Consider the following 24,773-nt stretch of genomic DNA (forward strand, 5'->3'; position numbering starts at 1 on the left):
CAGACATTATGAACATTTAACGTAGAATGTAACTGAAATTAAAATATCACATAAGCACTTTAACTTCCAAGTAGAATTTCACAATGATGGATAGCAACTGGTAATTTTCTAGTGATAGGTTCACTGTCTTTTGGCTTGGTTTATTAATTTATTACACTTCTAATTAATATTCTGATAACAAAGTGATAAACCTAAGCTTGAAGTTCTTTCAAACCAGAGCAAAAAACACACACTAACAATGCACTGTTTATTCTAAGGAACATTTTGTTGTTTCGCTAAGTGTATGTGTGTTTTTATAGCAAAGCCAGATTGGGCTATTTGCTGATTCACCAAGGGGAATCAAACCCCTAATTTTAGCATTGTAAATCTGCAGACTTACTGCTGTATCAGCGAGGTACTTCACTAAGTACCATATTTGCTATACAATCTAACAATACATACGCTTCTTGTAGAATGGAAGAAAAAAAGACTAAGGATCAGTGAAACAAAATATGGAAATGGAACTGTCACATCAGTGGAACAAAATATGGAAATGGAACTGTTATATCAGTGGAACAAAACATGGAAATGGAACTGTTATATCAGTGGAACAAAATATGGAAATGGAACTGTCACATCAGTGGAACAAAATATGGAAATGGAACTGTTATATCAGTGGAACAAAATATGGAAATGGAACTGTCACATCAGTGGAACAAAATATGGAAATGGAACTGTCACATCAGTGGAACAAAATATGGAAATGGAACTGTTATATCAGTGGAACAAAACATGGAAATGGAACTGTTATATCAGTGGAACAAAATATGGAAATGGAACTGTTATATCAGTGGAACAAAATATGGAAATGGAACTGTCACATCAGTGGAACAAAATATGGAAATGGAACTGTCACATCAGTGGAACAAAATATGGAAATGGAACTGTTACTTCAGTGGAACAAAATATGGAAATGGAACTGTTATATCAGTGAAACAAAATATGGAAATGGAACTGTCACATCAGTGGAACAAAATATGGAAATGGAACTGTCACATCAGTGGAACAAAATATGGAAATGGAACTGTTACTTCAGTGGAACAAAATATGGAAATGGAACTGTTATATCAGTGGAACAAAATATGGAAATGGAACTGTTATATCAGTGGAACAAAATATGGAAATTGAACTGTTATATCAGTGGAATAAAATATGGAAATGGAACTGTCACATCAGTGGAACAAAATATGGAAATAGAACTGTTACTTCAGTGGAACAAAATATGGAAATGGAACTGTCACATCAGTGGAACAAAATATGGAAATGGAACTGTTATATCAGTGGAACAAAATATGGAAATGGAACTGTCACATCAGTGGAACAAAATATGGAAATAGAACTGTCACATCAGTGGAACAAAATATGGAAATGGAACTGTTACTTCAGTGGAACAAAACATGGAAATGGAACTGTTATATCAGTGGAACAAAATATGGAAATGGAACTGTTATATCAGTGGAACAAAATATGGAAATTGAACTGTTATATCAGTGGAATAAAATATGGAAATGGAACTGTCACATCAGTGGAACAAAATATGGAAATAGAACTGTTACTTCAGTGGAACAAAATATGGAAATGGAACTGTCACATCAGTGGAACAAAATATGGAAATGGAACTGTTACTTCAGTGGAACAAAATATGGAAATGGAACTGTTATATCAGTGGAACAAAATATGGAAATGGGACTGTCACATCAGTGGAACAAAATATGGAAATGGAACTGTTACTTCAGTGGAACAAAATATGGAAATGGAACTGTTACATCAGTGGAACGAAATATGGAAATGGAACTGTTACATCAGTGGAACAAAATATGGAAATGGAACTGTTACATCAGTGGAACAAAATATGGAAATGGAACTGTCACATCAGTGGAACAAAATATGGAAATGGAACTGTTATATCAGTGGAACAAAATATGGAAATGGAACTGTCACATCAGTGGAACAAAATATGGAAATGGAACTGTCAAATCAGTGGAACAAAATATGGAAATGGAACTGTTACTTCAGTGGAACAAAATATGGAAATGGAACTATTATATCAGTGGAACAAAATATGGAAATGGAACTGTTATATCAGTGGAACAAAATATGGAAATGGAACTGTCACATCAGTGGAACAAAATATGGAAATGGAACTGTTACTTCAGTGGAACAAAATATGGAAATGGAACTGTTACTTCAGTGGAACAAAATATGTAAATGGAACTGTTATATCAGTGGAACAAAATATGGAAATGGAACTGTTATATCAGTGGAACAAAATATGGAAATTGAACTGTTATATCAGTGGAATAAAATATGGAAATGGAACTGTCACATCAGTGGAACAAAATATGGAAATAGAACTGTTACTTCAGTGGAACAAAATATGGAAATGGAACTGTCACATCAGTGGAACAAAATATGGAAATGGAACTGTTATATCAGTGGAACAAAATATGGAAATGGAACTGTCACATCAGTGGAACAAAATATGGAAATGGAACTGTCACATCAGTGGAACAAAATATGGAAATGGAACTGTTACTTCAGTGGAACAAAACATGGAAATGGAACTGTTATATCAGTGGAACAAAATATGGAAATGGAACTGTTATATCAGTGGAACAAAATATGGAAATTGAACTGTTATATCAGTGGAATAAAATATGGAAATGGAACTGTCACATCAGTGGAACAAAATATGGAAATAGAACTGTTACTTCAGTGGAACAAAATATGGAAATGGAACTGTCACATCAGTGGAACAAAATATGGAAATGGAACTGTTACTTCAGTGGAACAAAATATGGAAATGGAACTGTTATATCAGTGGAACAAAATATGGAAATGGAACTGTTATATCAGTGGAACAAAATATGGAAATGGGACTGTCACATCAGTGGAACAAAATATGGAAATGGAACTGTTACTTCAGTGGAACAAAATATGGAAATGGAACTGTTACATCAGTGGAACGAAATATGGAAATGGAACTGTTATATCAGTGGAACAAAATATGGAAATTGAACTGTTATATCAGTGGAATAAAATATGGAAATGGAACTGTCACATCAGTGGAACAAAATATGGAAATAAAACTGTTACTTCAGTGGAACAAAATATGGAAATGGAACTGTCACATCAGTGGAACAAAATATGGAAATGGAACTGTTATATCAGTGAAACAAAATATGGAAATAAAACTGTTACTTCAGTGGAACAAAATATGGAAATGGAACTGTCACATCAGTGGAACAAAATATGGAAATGGAACTGTTATATCAGTGGAACAAAATATGGAAATGGAACTGTCACATCAGTGGAACAAAATATGGAAATGGAACTGTCACATCAGTGGAACAAAATATGGAAATGGAACTGTTACTTCAGTGGAATAAAACATGGAAATGGAACTGTTATATCAGTGGAACAAAATATGGAAATGGAACTGTTATATCAGTGGAACAAAATATGGAAATTGAACTGTTATATCAGTGGAATAAAATATGGAAATGGAACTGTCACATCAGTGGAACAAAATATGGAAATAGAACTGTTACTTCAGTGGAACAAAATATGGAAATTGAACTGTCACATCAGTGGAACAAAATATGGAAATGGAACTGTTACTTCAGTGGAACAAAATATGGAAATGGAACTGTTATATCAGTGGAACAAAATATGGAAATGGAACTGTCACATCAGTGGAACAAAATATGGAAATGGAACTGTTGCTTCAGTGGAACAAAATATGGAAATGGAACTGTTACATCAGTGGAACGAAATATGGAAATGGAACTGTTACATCAGTGGAACAAAATATGGAAATGGAACTGTCACATCAGTGGAACAAAATATGGAAATGGAACTGTTATATCAGTGGAACAAAATATGGAAATGGAACTGTCACATCAGTGGAACAAAATATGGAAATGGAACTGTCACATCAGTGGAACAAAATATGGAAATGGAACTGTTACATCAGTGGAACGAAATATGGAAATGGAACTGTTACATCAGTGGAACGAAATATGGAAATGGAACTGTTACATCAGTGGAACAAAATATGGAAATGGAACTGTCACATCAGTGGAACAAAATATGGAAATGGAACTGTCACATCAGTGGAACAAAATATGGAAATGGAACTGTCACATCAGTGGAACAAAATATGGAAATGCAACTGTTACATCAGTAGAACAAAATATGGAAATGGAACCGTTACATCAGTGGAACAAAATATGGAAATGGAACCGTTACATCAGTGGAACAAAATATGAAAATAGAACCGTTACATCAGTGGAACGAAATATGAAAATGAAACTGTTACTATCAGCTATTTTACCCTTTAGCATAACTGTAAATCCTGCTGACTCAACATTTCTGAAGTTAAGAAAGATATTAGTATACATAATTGAGGTGCTGCTAATTTAAAAGTAATTTGATTTTGTTTTGAGAGAAGTCTAAAATAAATTTTATCTAGTAAGATGTAAAAATAAAATAAAATTAGCTAAGAAATGTATTTCTAAATTTTATGTTAAAATATCCCAAATTCACACAATCAGCATTTTATCTCCAGATTCTATCACCTATACAAGGTTTTACAAAACGAAAGAAAAGACCTTTAAGTAAAGACCAGTAAAAGAAAGAAACTCTAACTGCCAAATCTAATGAAAGTAATAACTCACCAATATTTTTGCATGGTTTCTTTCCATTCTGAATATGCTGAATCAAGTTCTTCAAAAGTGTAAATTAAGTTGATGACATAATTTGTAGGAGTGAACAAGTACATGTGTTTCTATACTTCTCATGTCATTAGATGTTTCGGGAACCCTTATTCAAGATTATTTCACATACCTTTTGCTCTTTTAATGAAACTATTTTTCTAATGTAACACTGATATTAGATCACATAAATAATGAAATTAATCATACTTTACATTAGCTCAAATTATATTTATTAAATAAACTTTTTAGTCTATAAATACATTTATGAAAGTTGTATCTCAAAAACATATTCATGAATTTTCTAGTCACAGGTTGAAGTTGGGATCTGTGAAACTGTAAAAGTAATATTTTTAAAATCATATAATTAAAATTTCAAGATATTTTTAATCAGCTAGCAATTAATTATATATTAAACTGTAGTTTAGAGGTACAAGGTGAGCCACAAAAATGTCTTAAGCTTCACTGTAATAACATTACTGTGAGGTTAGATGCAGAAATCCCATATAAAAAAAAACTTACTGAAATTATCCAACAGAAATATAATGTTATAAAAAAGAATAATAAGTCTTGCCACTATAAAGAACAACTTACAACATCAAGACTACTAAAACATCAAGACTACTAAAACATCAAGACTACTAAAACATCAAGACTACTAAAACATCAAGACTACTAAAACATCAAGACCACTACAACATCAAGACTACTAAAACATCAAGACTACTAAAACATCAAGACTACTAAAACATCAGGACTACTAAAACATCATCAGGACTGCTAAAACATCAAGGACCACTAAAACATCAAGGACTACTAAAACATCAGGACTGCTAAAACATCAGGACTGCTAAGACATCCAGGACTGCTAAGGCATCAGGACTGCTAAAGGCATCAGGACCACTAAAAACATCAGGACCACTAAAACATCAGGACTGCTAAGAGCATCAGGACTGCTAAAGGCATCAGGACTGCTAAGGCATCAGGACTGCTGAAGGCATCAGGACCACTAAAGGCATCAGGACTGCTAAGGCATCAGGACTGCTCAAAAGCATCAGGACCACTAAAGCATCAGGACTGCTAAGGCATCAGGACCACTAAGGCATCAGGACTGCTAAAGCATCAGGACCACTAAGGCATCAGGACTACTAAAAGCATCAGGACTGCTAAAAAGGCATCAGGACCACTAAAGGCATCAGGACTGCTAAAGCATCAGGACTGCTAAAGACATCAGGACCACTAAGAACATCAGGACCACTAAAAGACATCAGGACTGCTAAGAGCATCAGGACTGCTAGGAGCATCAGGACCACTAAAACATCAGGACTGCTAAGGCATCAGGACTGCTAAAACATCAGGACCACTAAGGCATCAGGACTGCTAAAGGCAATCAGGACTGCTAAGACATCAGGACCACCTAAAGACATCAGGACTGCTAAGGCATCAGGACTACTAAGGCATCAGGACCACTAAAAGACATCAGGACCACTAAAACATCAGGACCACTAAAACATCAGGACTGCTAAGGCAGTCAGGACCACTAAAGGCATCAGGACTGCTAAAGGCATCAGGACTGCTAAAGACATCAGGACTGCTAAGAGCAGTCAGGACTGCTAAGACATCAGGACCACTAAGGCATCAGGACTGCTAAGACATCAGGACTGCTAAAGGCATCAGGACTGCTAAGACATCAGGACCACTAAACATCAGGACCACTAAAACATCAGGACTGCTAAAACATCAGGACTGCTAAAGGCATCAGGACCACTAAAACATCAGGACTGCTAAGGCATCAGGACTGCTAAAGGCATCAGGACTGCTAAGGCATCAGGACCACTAAGGCAATCAGGACTGCTAAAGGCATCAGGACTGCTAAAGGCATCAGGACTGCTAAAACATCAGGACCACTAAAGACATCAGGACCACTCAGGGCATCAGGACTGCTAAAGACATCAGGACTGCTAAAGACATCAGGACCACTAAAGAGCATCAGGACCACTAAAGGCATCAGGACTGCTAAGGCATCAGGACTGCTAAGACATCAGGACCACTAAAGACATCAGGACTGCTAAGGCATCAGGACTGCTAAGGCATCAGGACTGCTAAAGACATCAGGACCACTAAGGCATCAGGACCACTAAGACATCAGGACCACTAAAGACATCAGGACTGCTAAAACATCAGGACCACTAAAAGGCATCAGGACTGCTAAGGCATCAGGACTGCTAAAACATCAGGACCGCTAAAACATCAGGACCACTAAAGGCATCAGGACCACTAAGGCATCAGGACTGCTAAAGACATCAGGACTGCTAAGGCATCAGGACCACTAAGGCATCAGGACCACTAAAACATCAGGACCACTAAGGCATCAGGACTGCTAAGGCATCAGGACTGCTAAAGGCATCAGGACCACTGGAGACATCAGGACCACTCAAAAACATCAGGACCACTAAGGCATCAGGACTACTAAAACATCAGGACCACTAAAGACATCAGGACTGCTAAGGCATCAGGACTGCTAAAGCATCAGGACTGCTAAAGACATCAGGACCACTAAGGGCATCAGGACTACTAAAGGCATCAGGACTGCTAAAGGCATCAGGACTGCTAAGGCATCAGGACTGCTACAACATCAGGACTGCTAAAGGCATCAGGACTGCTAAAGACATCAGGACCACTAAGGCATCAGGACTGCTGGGCATCAGGACTGCTAAGGCATCAGGACTACTACAACATCAGGACTGCTACTGACATCAGGACTGCTAAAAACATCAGGACCACTAAGACATCAGGACCGCTAAAACATCAGGACCACTAAAACATCAGGACCACTTCAAAACATCAGGACTGCTAAGGCATCAGGACTGCTAAAGGCATCAGGACTGCTAAAACATCAGGACCACTAAAACATCAGGACTGCTAAAGGACATCAGGACTGCTAAAGACATCAGGACCACTAAAACATCAGGACTGCTAAAGACATCAGGACTGCTAAAACATCAGGACTGCTAAAGGCATCAGGACCACTAAAACATCAGGACCACTAAAACATCAGGACTGCTAAGAGCATCAGGACCACTGGAAAGGCATCAGGACTGCTAAGGCATCAGGACTACTAAAACATCAGGACTGCTAAGGCATCAGGACCACTAAAAACATCAGGACTGCTAAAACATCAGGACTGCTAAAACATCAGGACTGCTAAGAGGCATCAGGACTGCTAAAGGCATCAGGACCACTAAAACATCAGGACCGCTAAGAGCATCAGGACTGCTAAAGGCATCAGGACTGCTAAGGCATCAGGACCACTAAAGACATCAGGACTGCTAAAGGCATCAGGACTGCTAAGGCATCAGGACTGCTAAAGCATCAGGACCACTAAGACATCAGGACTGCTAAAGCATCAGGACTGCTAAGGCATCAGGACTGCTAAGGCATCAGGACCACTCAAAGACATCAGGACCGCTCAAGGCATCAGGACTGCTAAGACATCAGGACTGCTAAAGACATCAGGACCACTAAGACATCAGGACCACTAAAGACATCAGGACTGCTAAGGCATCAGGACTGCTAAAGACATCAGGACCACTAAAGACATCAGGACTGCTAAAGCATCAGGACTGCTAAAGCATCAGGACCACTAAGGCATCAGGACCACTAAAGGCATCAGGACCACTAAAGGCATCAGGACTGCTAAAGGCATCAGGACCACTTTAAAGACATCAAGGACTGCTAAAACATCAGGACTACTAAAGGCATCAGGACCACTAAGGCATCAGGACCACTAAGGCATCAGGACCACTAAAACATCAGGACTGCTAAGGCATCAGGACTGCTAAAGACATCAGGACCACTAAAACATCAGGACCACTAAAACATCAGGACCACTAAAGGCATCAGGACTGCTAAGGCATCAGGACTGCTAAAGACATCAGGACCACTGGAAACATCAGGACCGCTAAAACATCAGGACCACTAAAACATCAGGACTGCTAAGGCATCAAGGACCACTAAGGGCATCAGGACTGCTAAAGGCATCAGGACTGCTAAAGGCATCAGGACTGCTAAAACATCAGGACCACTAAAACATCAGGACTGCTAAAAGCATCAGGACTGCTAAAGGCATCAGGACTGCTAAAGGCATCAGGACTGCTACAACATCAGGACTGCTAAAGGCATCAGGACTGCTAAGGCATCAGGACCACTAAGACATCAGGACTGCTAAAACATCAGGACTGCTAGAGCATCAGGACTGCTACTGCATCAGGACTACTGCAAACATCAGGACCACTAAAAACATCAGGACCACTAAGACATCAGGACCACTAAAGACATCAGGACTGCTAAGACATCAGGACTGCTAAAGACATCAGGACTGCTAAAGGCATCAGGACCACTAAGGCATCAGGACTGCTACAACATCAGGACTGCTAAGGCATCAGGACCACTAAAAACATCAGGACCACTAAAACATCAGGACTGCTAAGGCATCCAGGACTGCTAAGGCATCAGGACTGCTAAAGACATCAGGACCACTCAAAGACATCAGGACTGCTAAAGAGCATCAGGACTGCTAAAAACATCAGGACCACTAAAAAGCATCAGGACCACTAAAACATCAGGACTGCTAAAACATCAGGACTGCTAAGACATCAGGACTGCTACGGCATCAGGACTGCTAAGGCATCAGGACTGCTAAAACATCAGGACCACTAAAACATCAGGACCACTAAAACATCAGGACCACTAAAGACATCAGGACTGCTAAAGACATCAGGACCACTAAAAACATCAGGACCACTAAGACATCAGGACTGCTAAGACATCAGGACTGCTAAGGACATCAGGACTGCTAAGACATCAGGACTGCTAAGGCATCAGGACTACTAAGACATCAGGACCACTAAAACATCAAGGACCACTAAAAGCATCAGGACCACTAAAACATCAGGACTGCTAAGGCATCAGGACTGCTACAAACATCAGGACTGCTAAAGACATCAGGACTGCTAAAACATCAGGACCACTAAAGGCATCAGGACTACTGCAGCATCAGGACTACTAAAACATCAGGACCACTAAGGCATCAGGACCACTAAAAAGGCATCAGGACTGCTAAAACATCAGGACTGCTAAGGCATCAGGACCACTAAAGGCATCAGGACTGCTAAAACATCAGGACTGCTAAAGACATCAGGACTGCTAAAGACATCAGGACCACTAAAGGCATCAGGACTGCTAAAGACATCAGGACCACTAAAGACATCAGGACTGCTAAAGGCATCAGGACCACTAAAACATCAGGACCACTAAAGACATCAGGACCACTAAAGGCATCAGGACTGCTAAAAGCATCAGGACTGCTAAAGACATCAGGACTGCTAAAGCATCAGGACTGCTGCAACATCAGGACTGCTGCAACATCAGGACTGCTAAAGACATCAGGACTGCTGCAGCATCAGGACTGCTAAAACATCAGGACTGCTAAAGCATCAGGACTGCTAAGGCATCAGGACCACTAAAGGCATCAAGGACCACTAAAACATCAGGACCACTAAGGCATCAGGACTGCTAAAGACATCAGGACTGCTAAAGCATCAGGACCACTAAAGGCATCAGGACTGCTAAGGACATCAGGACTGCTAAAACATCAGGACCACTGGAGCATCAGGACCACTGGAGCATCAGGACCACTAAAAGCATCAGGACCACTAAAGACATCAGGACTACTAAGGCATCAGGACCACTAAAGGCATCAGGACTGCTAAAACATCAGGACTGCTAAAGGCATCAGGACTGCTAAAGGCATCAGGACCGCTAAAGGCATCAGGACTGCTAAAAGGCATCAGGACTGCTAAAACATCAGGACTGCTAACAACATCAGGACTGCTAAGGCATCAGGACTGCTAAGGACATCAGGACCACTAAAGGCATCAGGACTGCTAAGACATCAGGACTGCTAAAGACATCAGGACTGCTGCAAACATCAGGACTGCTGCAGCATCAGGACTGCTAAAGACATCAGGACCACTAAAGGCATCAGGACCACTAAAGACATCAGGACCACTAAGGCATCAGGACTGCTAAAACATCAGGACTGCTAAGGCATCAGGACTGCTAAGGCATCAGGACTGCTACTGGCATCAGGACTGCTAAAAGCATCAGGACCACTAAAAGGCATCAGGACCACTAAAACATCAGGACTGCTAAAGCATCAGGACTGCTAAGGCATCAGGACTGCTAAAGACATCAGGACTGCTAAAGCATCAGGACCACTAAAACATCAGGACCACTAAAGACATCAGGACCACTAAAGACATCAGGACCACTAAGGCATCAGGACTGCTAAGGCATCAGGACTACTAAAGACATCAAGGACTGCTACAGCATCAGGACTGCTAAAGGCATCAGGACTGCTAAAGACATCAGGACCACTACAAAACATCAGGACCACTAAAACATCAGGACCACTAAAGGCATCAGGACTGCTAAAGCATCAGGACCACTAAAGACATCAGGACCACTGAAAAACATCAGGACTGCTAAAGGCATCAGGACTGCTAAAACATCAGGACTGCTAAGACATCAGGACCACTAAAGACATCAGGACCACTAAAACATCAGGACCACTAAAACATCAGGACCACTAAAGACATCAGGACTGCTAAAGGCATCAGGACTGCTACAAGCATCAGGACTGCTAAAGACATCAGGACTACTAAAACATCAGGACCACTAAAACATCAGGACTGCTGCAAGCATCAGGACTGCTAAAACATCAGGACCACTAAGACATCAGGACCACTAAAACATCAGGACTGCTAAAACATCAGGACCACTAAAACATCAGGACTGCTAAAGACATCAGGACTACTAAAACATCAGGACTGCTAAAACATCAGGACCACTAAAACATCAGGACTGCTAAGGCATCAGGACCACTAAGGCATCAGGACTGCTAAAGGCATCAGGACTGCTAAAACATCAGGACCACTAAAGACATCAGGACCACTAAGGACATCAGGACCACTAAGGCATCAGGACTGCTAAGGCATCAGGACTGCTAAGGCATCAGGACTGCTACAACATCAGGACTGCTGCAACATCAGGACTGCTAAAACATCAGGACTGCTACAGCATCAGGACTACTAAAACATCAGGACTACTAAAACATCAAGGACCACTAAAACATCAGGACCACTAAAACATCAAGACCACTAAAACATCAAGACCACTAAAACATCAAGACTACTAAAACATCAAGGACTACTAAAACATCAAGACTACTAAAACATCAGGACCACTAAAACATCAGGACTACTAAAACATCAAGACCACTAAAACATCAAGGACCACTAAAACATCAGGACTACTAAAACATCAAGACTACTAAAACATCAAGACTACTAAAACATCAAGACCACTAAAACATCAAGACCACTAAAACATCAAGACTACTAAAACATCAAGACTACTAAAACATAATAGAAGACATGTTTTCTTCAGTAATACAATAATTTTTTCAAATATTTTTATTGGAATAAATATAAAGCTATATATTATGAGATTAATCAATTACTTATAAGCACTGGTTACATCATGTAGGGCCTGGCATGGCCAAATGGTTAAGGCTCTTAGCTCATAATCTGAGGGGCACACATTTGACTTCCTGTCACACCAAACATGCTCGCCCTTTCAGCCGTGAGGGCATTATAATGTTACAGTCAATCTCACTAATTATTGTTAGAAAAGTAACCCAAGAGTTGGCGGTGGGTGGTGATGACTAGCTACCTTCCCTCTAGTCTTGCACTGCTAAATTAGGGACGGCTAGTGCAGACAGCCTATGTTTATTGTTCTTACAATATACTGTTTAAAAAATATTTTCATCAACATATAGGAATGTTTAATTTTTAATAACACATAAGAATGTTCACCAATTAGGAATTCTAGTTTAATCTGTCTGAACTTAACCTGTTCAGTGCCGTAGACTAGATAACTTGTCCAAGCCGATCGGTAACACAGTGCCATGGACGAGTTAATTCGTTCTCTATAGTACCTAACTTCAACGCTAGATGTCAACATCATACATGCATTTGACCTACTTACAAATTGTTTCACTTTCGATCCAAAATGGCGTCACGAAAAAAGTTACAAAATGAAGAAGCATTAGAGTTGTATTGTAGCAGCTGAAATACTTGGTAGTTAACAGGTTAAAGAGTAACACAAATAAATATCACTGCAGCTACAACATGATAAAATCTGTGTACACAAAATGAACTGCTGAGATGAGTGTAATGAAAAAGAGTACTTTGCAGACAGTAGGACAACAACAACTTTGATCAGAAACTGATAAATGTCATTTAATAAAGATTTTGACTACATATTTCTTACAATGTTCTAGCTCTTCCTTTATATTTCCTGATTTAAGTTTGAACTTCAGAATATTCCTAAAGTTGCATGTCTATATATTTTAGAATTTAGCCCTTTCCTCAAACTCTGATCCTTTTAGGTCAGTACATGTGAGATGCAGCCCCATATGTAGTACATCTTTAAACATTAGTAGAACAGTATAATAAATCTGCAACATTTTTACTAACCTTGTTAGTCTTTACATCTCCAGAAATTTCATCCACCAGAAACTTGGTTCCTTTCTGATTAGGTTGCTGTACAATACTATAATGAACGAGTCCATTGTGTCCTTTGTCTTGATCGCTAGCCTTAACCTAGGATGAGGATCATTACCAGATTATAAAATAGCTCAAATAAAGCCTGTTATCAGTAAAGGATTAGGCAAAACAACAACTAAAGAAGGCTCATTTGAGGGTCAAGTTCAACCTCGTTTGTAAAATCTTGAGTATTATAAGTAATAACTTAACAAAACTAAATTGTAAATTTTTTATTCCATACTTTGAACTTTGACACTCTACCATATTTTTTTCATAAATTACGAACAAAAATTATATAAAAATACAATAAATTGTCCAAAGAAAGCCCTCAAAATTAAGTTTGAGGTCTTCTATTTTTTACTTGTAATGTATTTTTAAATATAAAGTGCAATTTTCCTGCATCTGACTGAAACCATATAGAACTAAATGTTTGTTTTAAGTTTCATATAACTACAAATGCTACACCAAAGAAATGCCTTATAACATTATTATGCTACAAAAGCCTTGTTCTAAGAAATTATTAGCTTGAATATAATACTGATTCAATTCACTATACATGTGACAAAAATAAGGAATTATAACGTTTTTACCACAAAAATAAAAAAGCAACTCTAATTTGTACCTTAACCAACACTCAATGGAAATGTAGGTCAGTGCAAATGAAAAATGTGTAACTGGGATACATGTTTTAATTTTGATAAATGCATAACTACAAATTCAAGTGTTTTTCATAAAAGATTATACTAAATCCTATCGTTTCACACAAATTTGTATTGAGCTATGTAATGTACTGCAGCTGAGTTTATATAAAATAATGATTATAAAGCTACAAGAATGTTACGAAACTTATTACATCGTTTCTGACAAAAAAAGCACCTCACAATAAAAGTAATTCGCTCCAATGTTAAAACAAATTATAGAAATGGAATCATTCACCCAATAATTACTGGAGCACTTTGTTAGAACTAGAAAGTGAAGTGAAATAACAGTTTTTGTTTATGATTAATATAGAAGATACCCACTCGAATGACTGTGGTTCCACTTGGGGCTCCTTCCTCCACTGTGGGTGAGTAGGTGCCACATTCCTCAAACTCAGGTTTATTGTCATTAACATCAGTAATAAATACAACAACCAAAGCTGTGCTTGTGTGGGGTGTCAAACTACCATCTTTACAACATGATCCATCATCTTGAGCAGTAACATTCAACTCATACTTGTCTTTGTCTAGCTGGATGAGCCCATTAATCAAACGGATTACTCCTACAAAGAAATAAATATATAAATAAACAAAACAAATCTCACAGAACAAGAAACTAAGTTAAAAGACAATATGAGAGGTCATATATCAGTCATGTTACCAGTAAAATGTTTTGTTATGGTATCAATATTTTTTTTTCCAAAGCCCACTGTTTAGCTGAATCTATTCAAACTTCACATGTTGAAGCAAAAGCTAATAGTGCAATTAAAATTTGTCAGCCTTCTTTTAATTATATTATTTGATAAAAAAAAACTAATAAATACACAAATACACACACACACACACAAAAGAAAGTCATAATTACTAAGGCAATATAAAAATTCAGAAAAATATCCACACGTTACTGAATTTAAACTCATTAGAAAACAGAAACAAAATCAAATAAGATAACACAAGAAAATTGTTGTTTTAAATAAGTTTATTCATCTTGTTTTTACTTATGTGTGACATATTTTCTTCTTTGACCATCTGTAATTTTCTCTGTTAATAAAAAGTATTACAATTTACATTCAGTTATTAAATTAATTTGAACTAAGAAACTGATACCACTATAAATCCTGTAATTAATGTAACACATGATGAACAAGAGAACTACTATTTGCATATAAATATAAGAACAACAACAGATATTTGGGCATCCAGATCATCACATCCACTAAACTTTAAAATATAAAATAAGATTCACTCAAAGCCAGCCGTTATCATTCAATATGTTTTAAGTTTTCTTAAATTCCCTCAAATTAATTACATCTATCACACCCGAAGGTAACCCATTTGATGGACCAATCACTTTGTTAGAAAAATAATGCTATCTTAGCTGAATATGACTCCCACCTTTTCAAAACATATATTTGTGTCCCCTAGAGCTACCATTTTCACCATCAACTACACGTACAGAGGATGCATCACCACTATCAATTTTCTTAAATACCTCCATCAGATCCCTCTAAATCTTCTTTCCTATATGAAAAATGTATTTTCAATAGGTACTTCCCACTTCTCATAAGATTAGCTACTCTCATTCATTATTGCTTCCTGTGTGTAAACTTTTCTTTACAAATGCCACAAGCCTTCTGCTTCCCTCTTACTGAAATTAAGTGATTCCAAGATGGCTTTCATGTAAATCATCATGTGTCATCTCTCCACCAATGGAGCATTATTTATTCACATGACACATGTGACTTCCTCAATGTGTCTCTACTGAACTATCACTTCAAAGTTTGACACAAGATGGAAGAGCCAAAAAAGTGCGAGAAGGAAGAGTGGGAAGTGTGAGAAGAGGTAAATACCATAAAGAAATATATTTTCAGTACAGGAGAGTTTTAACTTCCAATATAGCACTCCACTCACAAGGTTAGCTATAATCCCACACTAATTAGGAGAAGGGATCAGTGCAAGGAAAAACAGATGTATACCCTGAAAACATCTCAAGGATACCTCTACAGACAAGAGAATGAGGCCAAAACCACACCACTTCTGACCAGGTATATTTTTCACCTGTCCATAAGGAATGTAGAAAAAGGGCAGAAAAAAATAGGAGCATATCCAAGTGGGAGAAAATTGAGGGAGGATAAGTATCTAAATCCATGGATAGATATATGCAAGTCAATCCAATGAAGCAGAAAAATGGATAAACATAAGATGAGTCTTACAGTGTGGAGTGGCTAGGGCATGATGGCTGTACTTGGCAAGTCAGCTACATATCCATGAGGAAGTAGGATGAGAATAACAATGTCTTCACCTCAAGGCACACAGACCAGGGAGAATCTGGAACCACTCCAACAACAGGGCATAACAATGATGTTTTTTAGGAATATCTCAATATGAGAACCCAACGTTCAGTATCAAATTGATGTCTATGTAAACAAAATGTAACCCCCCTTCAGCAAAACTGACCAGATACATCCAATAATTAATAACATTCATGAATAAAGGTACATAAGAGATACAGGGGGAGCAAAAACGAGGAAGGAAAATGGAGAACCTTGAACACACATGAGAATTTATATTGATAGGTTCATTTTTAATCTAAAACCTAGACGCAAGGTACTGACATCCTTATGGAGTTAGAATAAAGGCTCATAATCAAAGGGGTGAGTTTCAATTCAATGTCTCGCTCCACAGTAATTGTATAATGTATATTACAGAACAGCATGTCATCTATACCAGCAGAACCATGAAGCATTCAGACAGGAAGATAAACATATAGAAATTTGAGAAACCAATCTTGGCTGAAAGCACCAATAGCTAAAGTCTGAGGCACCAGGGACCAAAAGAGGGGTAATTTGTGATTTGGAGCAATGGCAAATGCATTGATGTTAGGAAAGCACCCATAAAAACAAGAGGATAGAGAGATCATTCCATTGGATAAATCTTGTTGGGGTGGAAAAGACAATCTGCCATGGGACTGAAAGCACTTAAAACATGACACATGATTAAAAAAAGGTGGTATATGTGGACCCAATAGAGAAGATCCAAAATCCAATAACAAAAGGACCAGATAATAAATTGATGACTGATATATGCCACCAATGTCGAATTGTCAGAATGAATCATTACCAGACAATGTCTGGTTAGAGGTAGGAAGTGATCCAAACCCCCAATAGATGGCTAGAAGCTCAAGGATACATAAGAACTGCTTATCAACAGATCAAGGACCCAAAACTTCCTGGTGTTCAACTCATGCATCCATAAACAGATATAATCTTATTGAGGATGAGAAAGCAGAATGCCTGCAGATGTGCAAGTTTTATCAAAGTACTAAAAAAGATCTTTAACTAAGGAAAGAGGAAGTGTAATATGAACAGTCAAGAAATAGTTAGAATCGCACACTAAATATGTGAAGGGACAGGTGTGGAGCTAATATGACGATATTTTTAATAGCAAAATAGCATCTAAATGAATACACAGAATGAAACATTTCTGCTACTTATACACACATTTATGTTTCAGTAATACCCTGGTATTAAGTAGAAATCAGTTGAGTCTTTATAAAAGCAAAACTGACATAATAAACAATAATACGATTTTATTTGAATCAAAAACTTTATTATCTAACAAATTGTATTCTCCTGCACAGTAATATAAATATTTTGTCTTTGCACTTTTCACTAATATAAACAAAATATGTAATTAAACATGAAAAAAAAAAGACAAAAATATAATTTTGTCCTGTATGTAACAGGATTCAGAAGGAAAAAAACACAGTGAACCAAATTACCGGTTCGTTCTTCAATCTGAAACATGCCGGAGACGGTTCCTCCACCCACAAATCCAAAATGGATGTTGTCTCCATCCTTATCACTAGCCACTACAGTCGTTACTAATGTGTTAGGTCCTGCATTTTCATCTACATTAGGAGTGTAAACATCTTGACTGAACTTGGGTAACTCATCATTCTTGTTTTCTGTATAGATACGGACAGTGGCAGTTCCAGTGAGCTGAGGGTCCCCATGATCAGTAGCTTCTACTGTAAACTCGTATGTGTTGTTAACATCAGCATCCAGTCGTTTATTTGAATAAATGGTTCCTCGATTATCAATTGTGAAGTCTTTGCTTTGGATTGTATATGTTATTTGAGCATTGTCATAGGAATCCAAATCTGATGCAGATACTACAAGAAAGTAAAACAAAATAAATGTAGTTTATTTTTACACGCTGTGAAAAACATGATAGAAGTACTTTCAGTCAAGAAGAACTGGTAGAAAACTATAAATGAACTCATTTAATACACCTCTAATTCTGTACAATATTTATAATCAACTTTAGGAAAAAATCCCTCTAGTTTTGGTTCAAAACTTGCAAAATTCTCAGTTTTAAATTATTATTTTCCACAATAGAGAATTGCAAGTTGCAGTGGTTATGATTACAACTGATACATTTTAATAATGTACTGTAAAAGATTACTTAATTTCTGAAAAGAAATACAAATATTATTTTAAATCATGAAGAGCTTTGCGTAAAACACAGTAAGTTGCAGAAATAAACAAAGGTTACTGACGCTGAAGCTATGGTTGTTAAGATGTTACATTCATGTCTCAATAAATTTTTTCACTTTCCAAAATAATTCAAAACTTGCCTCTCTATTGAATGGAACCATTACTTATAAAAAAAACAAAAAAGATTAATATTTACTTTTCATTAATAGACTAAATAGATCTAATATCAACATTCAGTAACACTTCTAATAGTGTTAAATACAGTATAATAAATTTATTAGTTTTTTTTTCTCTAATTGACATGGTTAAAACTTACTATGAAATATATTTCCTTTGTTAGATGAAGAAAAACAAAAGCATTAAATAGTAAAAAACAAAGTAACAAGACATGAGACTCGGAAATCTCACACATAGTTTACTCTAAATCTTTTGTTTCAGAATCTGAAAATACTTTATGTAGGGGCAAAAATGTGAAATATACCTTGTAGAATTGAAGTTCCAGGTGGAATATCTTCATCTACGTTATGAGCTTGGTAATCAGGAAGCTCAAAACGTGGAGAATTATCATTCATATCATTCACTGTAATTGTTAACTAAAAGTAAAAAAATAAATTTATGAAACAAATATTTAAAACATTTTAACAAATATTTATTTTAGGCTGAAGTCAAAACCTGATTCCATATATTTATACATTATAATATTTAATTTCCAAATCTACAGCATGTTGGCTTATTGCTGCATTTACTTGAATTAACATTCTTTACTTTAATGACACAGATCTTCACACAACAACTTTCCAATTTGTTGTAAAACATGTTTACCATAAAATCGTAATGTTTCCTTGATTTCTTATGTTATCAAAGCATACATGAAAGGATTGGATTATTTGCTAAAAAAACTTTAATTCTGCTGCAAACACAGTCGAAAAAAATCAATAAATCCCTGAGTCAAAATGTAGACAACAAAGATTTATGGTGATTTGATCCATAAGTAGGATGGTCTTTTTGTAAAACTCAAGATAGAATACCCTAGAGCATTTTCAAACACTGATGGTATCTGCTTCACTACCATAATGTACCATCTGTATTCCATTGTCCTACTTCAACCCCTTTCTTATTCTATGTAACAATACTAATTTATACAAATTCCAAACAATATGTTAGATTAGTTAGAAGGTGAACAATAAGACTTTAAAAAGATTACTCTGAATATGATTTATATCTTGACTGATACCCTTACAAAGTCATGGAAGGCTTAAGTATAGATGATCTATGAAAAAAAAAAAAGATGCATCACTTTATTATGTAGATTTTACTCACTACTGTATTCTTGCTGAGAAACACTAGTTCTTGAAGTTTATTCATGTAAAGACGTTTTTTAAAAGTACCATATGTCTTAGATTGTTGAAAGATCTAGGAACATTATGTTCTTCACTTTTAAATTCACCCAACAATTTTTACCAAGACTATGCTGAACCTAAGATTTAAAGTAATGGCATTAACTGGGCGAGCAATCTAACAACTTAAATTTATTAGCACTCCTGTACCTAATGATTACTTGTGTTTTGGTTAAAACCAGTAAACCCAAGGAAACATCTATTCAAGCCTTTTCTCACAATACTAGGCTTATTCTTGCTGTACTTTGAAAATAAAAACTGGTTGTATAATAATAGTGTGTGTGGTTTTGGATAACTAAACAAATTTAACCTGATGTACTTTCAAAAAAAATCTAAACATGATTAGCCAGAAGATGGATTATTCTTATGTCTGGTGCTTAAGTACTAGAGAATAAAGGATACAAAATCCCTGTTGATAAGTTCAGAGAGAACTTCAGTCGAATATAAATTTTCAGTGCAAATGTGCATTATTAACAGTGGGTATGTTGCAAAATGTGGGTACTTGGCTAAATGCTGATAATATAATGTTATAACTTATAATTGCTACATGACCCAAGTACGTAAAAAGTGGGGTTACTAAAGTACCTCCACCCTCTCTGCTTAAGACTAATTATACTGTTGTGATACTTAGATTTAAAAAGACCAGTTTCCAGACCTCAGATCTAGAAGTTTGTTTATTATTGTTTGAAGAAACTTCCTACTTAAAGTACACACTATTGTAAGAAAATTATCTCAACTCTAGAGCATATGGCGCTTAGATCATCTCAGCATTGTTAAATGAATGACAAAGCGATCTTCTTTTTACTCACATCAACAGACGTTGAAAATCCCCCAGAATCTTCTGTTGCTGTTACAACTAAAGAGTACTTCTTAGGTTGTCGAAGATCTTCATAATCAAGGTCTTTTGCCAATTTAACAATACCAACACTAGGGTCAATATTAAAGTGCCTTCTCCTGATCCTTTGGCTCGTAAAGTGTATCTAATCTGCCGGTCAGCAAACGACTTGGCCTTTACCTCAATAACACTGCAATAACATCAACAACATTCAGAATTCATCTTCCAATATTTAATTACATGTTATACATTTCACAGTAATAGTTCAGTGGAGTAAACTTAAGTTTGGATTTGATTCCCAGCTGGATCGGGTTGTTAAGTACCAGCCATGTAAACCTAAGATACTCAAATCATTTTCTCTTTTCTTTTCACACTTTCCTAGAAAAATCCTTTTGATTTTTACAAAGTTCATTATGTGATATAGATAACAGCTTCAGTGTTAAACATATAATAATTCCAAAGGAACACAGGTTCATAATTTTTGTGTTCAATATATCCGAAGAAACTTCTCAAATAAAGATATTTTTAATTCTTGATAACGAGAAACCCACTTGAAATAAAAATGTATCTCAAAATGGCTGGTATTGGTATTAACACTTATTTTGATAAAGAGAGAACAACGTTTTGACCTTCCTAGGTCATCTTCAGATCTTAACCTAGGAAGGTCAAAATGTTGCTCTCCCCTCACCAAAAAAGATGTTAATACCTATACCAGCCATTCTAAAATACAAAGATATTTTTAATCAACAAGATGTTCCACTGCTTACTTTTAACTTTCATTATTAACAGCTAAAAGTTTAACCATTAACTGAATACCCTGCAATGAAATACACGTAAACCTCCAACAAACAGTATTGATATGTGATAATAACCATTCAGTAAAACCTCTTCACTCACTACTTGATTGAAAAGCTTTATAAATAAGTTACACTCCCCAAAACAGAAATGAACTTAATTAATAATAGTTAAATTGAATTTTTTTACTCTGAATCTTTTTTTTGGCTTTCTGGAATGCTAGTTTCATATTTCTCCATGTAAAACTGAGGTGCACGTTTCCCTCCCATCACAGACAGTCTCATCTCTGAGGTGGATTGGTATTGGTACTGGCTGACCTTTCCATTTCGATCTTCTGCCTTTACATACAACACATATTCTTTGTCCAGCATGAATGGTTCTTTTCCTCGAGTTCTTACTTCACCAGATCTCTCATCTACTTCAAACCTGCCACCAGCTGAGAAATGTCAAGATAGAGAATGAATACATGTCAAGAAGATATCATACTCAAATTTTGTTTTTGTTTGTTCATTTAGAATTAAGTACAAAGCTTCATAATGGAATATCTGTGCTCTGCCCACCACAGGTATCAAAACCCAGATTTTAGCAGTGTAAATCTGCAGACATACCACTGTGCCACTGGGGGCTTCACTTAAATATGTTGTATAATATTACATTAGATTTTTATTATTACCTCACAATATGCTTTAATTTCTGTATAACACATTTATAATAATATGTATCACGTTAATCTTTGTCGCACTGCTTATGAATGTGTGTCTTCATAAAATTATACCAGAAGTAATACAAAAATATATTTTCAGGCTTTTTATTCTACTCAAGCAATTTTATAATTTAAATAATAAAGATGATTATATACATCTCATAAAAAGGCTATTAAATGAATGTAAGAATAAAAAATCTAGAAGGTTTCTGATCATAATATATCAAACAGATTTCATTTAATTAAAAATAAACCTACTTATTAAGCCTAAAATTTGCATGTACAGCCCTATTCAATCACTCCTGTTATATTTAAATTAGCTGTTTGTCATAAGTGTTTAAAAAAAAACCTAACCTAAATGTAGAAATTGACTGTCATAATATAATACACTCAACAACTGAAATGGCAAACATGTTCAGAGACTGGATATGAAACCATAATTCATAGAATATGTCAAATGCTTAACCACCACACCATGCCTGGTCAACAGTATAGGTAAGAAACACCACAAATCCTCAACCCATTTCTTTTGATACTCATGTATTTCCCAAGATGTAAAATATAAATCTTCTACTAAACAAACAGAAATAGCTACTTCTCAATGTATCTAAATACTCTCTAATAATATAAGCATACATTAAAATACACTACTGTTTTTTCATAATTATGGGTTCTTCTTTCCACTGCTTAACTGAGTTTCCTAAATGTAATAGGCCCGGCATGGCCTAGCGCGTAAGGCGTGCGACTCGTGATCCGAGGGTCGCGGGTTCGCGCCCGCGTCGCGCTAAACATGCTCGCCCTCCCAGCCGTGGGGGTGTATATAGTGACGGTCAATCCCACTATTCGTTGGTAAAGTAGCCAAGAGTTGGCGGTGGGTGGTGATGACTAGCTGCCTTCCCTCTAGTCTTACACTGCTAAATTAGGGACGGCTAGCACAGATAGCCCTCGAGTAGCTTTGTGCGAAATTTCCAAACAAACAAACAATTCCTAAATGTAATACAGAATTTTAGGAACAGATAACACAATAAAACAGCACATTATAAGTACAGTTGACTAACAATAAAATATAAAACTCTGTCACAAATTGTACATTTCTCACAGCACTTTTCTAAAATGAAAATGTTCCAACACTATTTGGCAACACATTAAAAGCCAATGAAGAAACTTTCAAACTTTACATGTATGCAAGGTAAACTAAAACTTATTATGTGTTTATGAATTTATTACATTTCTGTACTTCTATTGAAAAAATTAGATGTATTCTTTGGGTGAAAATTGAAATGAAATTCACAATTTTAAAATAGCTAACAAATCAAATTTCTCAAATGAATTATCACAGTTGTGCTATAATTTACCAAGATGTAGAAATTATGGAATCAGATGGTTAACTCAAGTTTCACAGACAAGCTTGAAGGAAGCTATAACATTCATGTGTTTTGTAGCTTTACCTCTGAATCTTTCTTTACTTCATACAGAACAAGTCTGATAAGAAAAATACTGTCTTACTTCTGTCACGAACTAAAACATAGTGGATGTTGTGGTCAGTGTCTGGGTCTCGAGCCTGTAGCTTAAAGACTGGTGTTCCAGGTGCAGCATTGAGCTGGACCACAGCTTGCATTGGTAATGGACGATTGATGAAATAAGGTGGTTCATCATTTACGTCACGAATATGTATAATAATCCTCTGTCTATCAGGCTCTGTAACAAACAAGAAAAAATGCATTCATATAATTAAACACACGAGTGAAACTTAGAAAAATATGAATCCAGCCTGAAAGATATGTGGAAAAGCATAGTGAAAGTAATTCTAATATTCATAACAAAATTTTCTTCTAATGAGTTGATTACTATGGGAAAAAGAATATTTATCTCGTAAAATGCTATAAATGTAGCTGTTTTGTTCCATCGCTGGCATTAAACTACTAGCAATATATAATGAAATTTTATTTCATAAATATTGTTGTACGTAACTTTTGTATATGTCAAGAACAGTTCGTGTTCTTCCAGTTGTAATTAAAATACTTTGATATAAGAAAAATTAAAAGGCTTTATGTTTGTGTTGTTCTAATTGTAGTTGAGAAATACCCTTATAGAAAACTGAAAAAGTTTTATTTCACTTTTAAATCATTACAGACGTCTTTAATAAAGTTAGCAATGCATATGAAATTATTTTTAAAATAATGCGCATGATATGCAGAAATTTTGACGAGTTAACATTTCAGTGATGGTGAAAATCAACCGTCGAAACTTAACGATGCTTATTAGATTAAAGAACAAAGCTGATTGAATTACCAAACTGAAATAGCACAAAATACTACATTTCAGCTAGGATAACGACATATACACAGTAGAGAAAATTGTTTTTAACAATTTGTTATACCAATTGATTACGACAAAGCTTTACTATCAAAATTCAATTAAAA

General features: G+C 36.3%; 1 pseudogene across 1 annotated transcript in view; it reads right to left on the bottom strand.

Annotated features, from left to right (window-relative positions):
• LOC143250338 (neural-cadherin-like) overlaps nucleotides 1-23,968 on the bottom strand; it is a 393,110-nt pseudogene extending 369,142 nt beyond the window's left edge. The window contains exons 1-7 of the transcript XR_013028146.1: nucleotides 23,857-23,968; nucleotides 21,837-22,083; nucleotides 20,827-21,042; nucleotides 19,102-19,213; nucleotides 17,903-18,295; nucleotides 14,446-14,684; nucleotides 13,355-13,480 (exon numbers count right to left, since the gene is read on the bottom strand). The product of XR_013028146.1 is annotated as a neural-cadherin-like (transcript). The remainder of the gene's footprint in view (nucleotides 1-13,354; nucleotides 13,481-14,445; nucleotides 14,685-17,902; nucleotides 18,296-19,101; nucleotides 19,214-20,826; nucleotides 21,043-21,836; nucleotides 22,084-23,856) is intronic.
• Between the last annotated feature and the right edge of the window lie 805 nt (nucleotides 23,969-24,773).

Source organism: Tachypleus tridentatus, chromosome 5 (genome assembly GCF_004210375.1).
Source record: "Tachypleus tridentatus isolate NWPU-2018 chromosome 5, ASM421037v1, whole genome shotgun sequence".
Lineage (NCBI taxonomy): Eukaryota > Metazoa > Arthropoda > Merostomata > Xiphosura > Limulidae > Tachypleus > Tachypleus tridentatus.